A 4,785-nucleotide genomic window follows, 5' to 3' on the forward strand; every position below is an offset into this window, starting at 1 on the left:
AGGGACCGCGGTTCGATCCCCCAGCACCACATGCCAGCCAGCCCCGCCCCCAGGTGGGCTGAGCTGGCCACACACACACACCACACTCTCTCTCTCTCTCTCTCTCTCTCTCTCTCTCTCTCTCTCTCATAAATAAATAAATAAATAAAATTAAAAAAGAAAGTATAAGAGCAGGAATGGGCACTGTCCCATATTCACACATGCTGTGCGCTCCACCAGACACCTAGCTGACAACAGGGAACTGAGGATAATACCAACTTATGATTTGCTTATCAAGTAGGATCCATGTACGCCCATAAGAATGTCAGCTGTTTCTAATTCCCATTAAGACACCAGAAAGACAAGTGGCAACCTTGTCTGGGATAGGTCCCAGTTTCTCATCTTGAAAGAATGGATGGGACTGGTGAGATAGCTCAGCAGTCTAAGTGCCTGCCTGGCAAGTGCAAGGACCCAAGATCAATCCCCAGTGCTGCATGACTCATTGGCCCCAGAATACTGGATGTGCGAACTTGGCCCCAAAACTGGACATAGTGGTACATGCCTGTAATCCCAGTATTGGGAAAGCTGAGACAGGAGGATCTATATGAGTCTGAACTGTATAGCAAGATCCTGTATCAAATAAATAAATAATAAAATAGAAAGAATGGATGAAGGGTAACCTCGTTAACAATGACATGAACGCTGGGATGGAGCCATTCTTGGGTAGCACTGTAGAAAAAGAGGAAAAGATTAAAAGAAATTTTAGGTCACATGAGATAGCCACCAGGAATATATATCTACAATTATCAGACTCAGAGCAAAAGTCAAAAGTGAATACAGAGGTCAGTGGCACATGTAGGAATTAAAGCATAAAAGTAGCAGAGAGTAGTGAGTAAGTCCAGAACTGAACATCATTTAATGTGGTAAAGAAGAGCACAAGAAAATGATCTTTTAGGCCTATCATTCTAACTAGAGATTCCACTAATAATTCATTTCAGTGACATCTTGTTGCAATTACAATGTTCCTGAAAACTTAAACCTGTTTGTTGACAAACATCCCATTCTATCCCTACACACCAGAAAGCCCATCTCTCATCAATATTAAGGCTTTTAGCAATGTCCTTATCTCTTCTTGAAAAGCAACTGATTGCCTGTCACCAGCTTACACTTTCTAAAATAGATTCTGCAAAAGGTATTTTATCATACGCGTTGCTTGAGTCAACCAAGGATATATTGCCTCATGTTCCAAGATACATTCAATTCAAAACTGAAAGGTAAGCCTGCATCTGTACTGCGTTTGTCCTTTTGCCCTCATGGAAAATGGAATTTTTGTAAAATAATTTTGGTGACATTCTCACTATTCAAATGGTCTCAACATTTTTTAAAGTAACATTTGCATAATAACATCTTATTAGAGAAAGTGAAGAAGTCCAAAGCGAATTTCTGAAGTGTCATAGTCTAAAGTGCTTCTAGTAGAACCATCCACAAAAGTTTTAATGGATTCATTTAGATACAAACCACATGTTTACCTAACTAGCCCTTGGTGTGGCTTTTACTACTATTAGTTAACTTTCTTGTGAAGACAATGGTCAGACTCTGTATAAGAGCCTCACGAACTCAAAAAAGAATAGAGCATTACCCCTACATGTGAGAAACTCAAGCCAGCAGATTAGCAAGAGGAAAATATTCTAAAGTATCCACTGACACTTTTTCCAGATCTAATTATATAAGAAAATGGAAAGAGGCTTCCATCATAATTAAAATTTAATTTCAATTTTACTAAAAGAGAGGACTTCATAATCTAATTTATTCCATTATTTTATCCTATCTTCCCTAAGATTTTAATTTTAAAATTCAAAAATAAAACATGCTTATATGATTTATTATGTATGCTATCTTAATATATGTATCACTATTCAAGGTCAATGTCATATGAAAAAAAAATGTGTCCAAGAAGACTGCAGTTCATAATTCTTACTCCTTTTAAAGTCAGTGAGCCCCAGACAAGTTTTCAGGGACAAACTAGCAGTTCAGAACTATTATGTAGAGTCAACCTTAACCATCACCCTGTATCCCAGAAACTCCCAGATTTCCAATCCTGAATTACAAGTCAATTTGACAACAATTATTTTATTTGATTCACACGATTATACTTTGAAAAATTTAAGATAATACATCATGTTGTTTATTGTCCTTGGAAATAATGGAACATGTTCCTTGTCTACTCAACCAACAAATAATAATTGTGCACATACTCTGTGCCAAGCACTTCATTAGTTGAAAATTCCATCTACGTTGGTAGATAATGTAGTTCCTAACCTCTTTGAAGTACATATCTGTATCCATCACTTTTCTTTATAAGAGTTTATGAACTCTCAAAAAAAGGCCTTAGTTGATTGTCTGCTGAAACGATTTCTGGGGAAAAGAAATTGAGACTCAAAACTATTTCCTAAGATGTAAATTATCCTAAGCAAGATATTTTAGTAGAGCCATAACCCATGACATAACAGAACCAAAGAAGCTTGCCCAGAAGAATCCATGGGCAGTGCAATTTGAAATGAGTTTATTGTATATTCTGATAGTTATCATAATGTGGTTCAAAGGCTATGGAAACCAAAATTTGTTTGACAAATACAAAATTGAAAAGTACTGGTATATGGGGCAGTGTTTAAGGGATAGACAGACTATTTTCCCAACAACTGAAAAATATTTTAAATTGTTTCACTTCTTTCTCTTCCACATCTCTACAACTCTTTCTATTCACTCCATAGATAGAAAGACAATGATCTAGTGCTAGATTTTTTTCTTCCTTCTCAAAAATGTCTAGATGAATTAGAACTTTATATTAGTTTTCTAATCCTTACAAAACATTCCCTTAATTCTTCTAAGTAATTTGTCTTCCTGTCTTACACACATACGCGCACGCACACACACGCACACACACACACACACACACACACACACACACACCTTGCATTTATCTTTTCCTCTACTCATCAAAAGAACCTGAATTATAGATATGGTTACAAGAAATAAAACAAATCAAAGAAAAAAATACCATGAAAGACTTAGTTAAATGCGATCTCTAACATGATCACAATCAGTAACAATTTTAAGCAGGTCTTATGTTCATGACAGGCTGTTCCATTTATTAAATCAACAAGCAATCAGCTTTAAAAAATTGGTTTTGTTTTATGTTATTATTGTTGTTTCAGTTGCTTGGGTTTTTTTCCTCTTATATTTGGCACACACTGTCTAGAATGTAACATTACACCACATGTAGTGACTCATTCCTACTGCCCATGGAAGGGATATAATCACCACTTTACTGAGAATATTATATGAACACAAGGGTAATATGAAGGTAAGGATCTTTTCTACTCTTACTTAAGTTTAACAAAATAGAAAACAAGTCATGCCATTCTTTTAAGGTTTATGGTGAAATCCAAAATTCCAGCATTATTCATAGCCTAGTAAAGCTAAAGATAGATGAAAGATAGAGAGACAGACAGACAGACAGACAGACAGACAGACAGACAGACAAACAGACAGATGGACAGACTGACCTAGTGCAGTAGAGATGGGTACATATTCCCTTTTATTCATCTCTTCTCTGTATTCTATTTTTAAACAATAGTCCTATGCCCCATTCTCATGAAATCTGCCATCATAACTCAACCTGATACTCTCACCACCGGTAACTGGAAGTTCCAAACTAAGCCAATTATATTTTTTTAAATATATTCCGCTATTTATTTATTTATTTATTTATTTATTTATTACATTTATTTAGTGTGTGTGTGGCCAACTCAGCCCACCAGGGGGTGGGGCAGGCTTGGCATGTGGTGCTGGGGGATCAAACTTTGGTCCCTGTGCTTTGCCAAGCTTGTTCCAAGTAGGTGCTTTAGACCACTGAGCCATCTCTCCAGCCCAAGCCAATTGTATTTTATGCACGAATCCTATTAGAATTTGGACTGAGAGACTCCAATTAACCAACCATTGTTGACCACTTGAGCTGTGAGATATTTTACAGGAAATTATTATTTTTTTCAGTTTCTGCAAGATGAGAAGAAAAATCCAGTTGATAAAAAAAATAAGAGAATGAAGCAAATGGAGAATGCCTTGAATTTGGATGATTTTACATCTCCACTGTTGACCCCTGCTGAGGCCAGACTCTCTTCCCACCTTTCCACTCCACAACCTAAGTCTTCTTTTCAGCTTAACATATTTTAACAAACTCTATTTCTCATAATCAAATCATCTTTCATTAAGTCATTGATCCCTTTTAGGTATAGAAGGAATAGCAAGGTGCTGGGCATTGTTAGAAAGCCTGACTTCAGTCTTGTCTTAAATTAGTGTCTACAAAGCACGTGTGGTTGTTCAAAAGCATTGTATGATCTTTAGAACACCATTTTCCCTCCAAGTCTGTGTTTGTAAAGGTAGAAGAACTTCTAGATTTGAGAGGGTGGCAGAATGCATGCTCCGCATAACACTTTTGAATCAAATAGATACCAGACAAATCTTTTAATGGTTTTAGTTTGGTGTTTTTGCTTTGCTGTTGCTGCTGCTTTGGATGTGGGGATGAATTGTGGGTGGGGGGTTGTTTGGTTTTTGTTTTTCACCATGCTGAGAATCAACCCACACCTCACACATGTTAAGCCAGTTCTCTAGCACTGAGCTATGCTCTAAGCTAAGTTGTTTTGTTTTGTTTTTTTTAATGCATCTCTGAGCTAACACAACAGAGCCTCAAAAGTGACTAACAAAGAAACACTAGGACACAAAGCTAACTTTTGGCCTACAGATTGC

Source organism: Octodon degus, unplaced genomic scaffold, assembly GCF_000260255.1.
Source record: "Octodon degus isolate 3935 unplaced genomic scaffold, OctDeg1.0 scaffold00139, whole genome shotgun sequence".
Taxonomy (NCBI): domain Eukaryota; kingdom Metazoa; phylum Chordata; class Mammalia; order Rodentia; family Octodontidae; genus Octodon; species Octodon degus.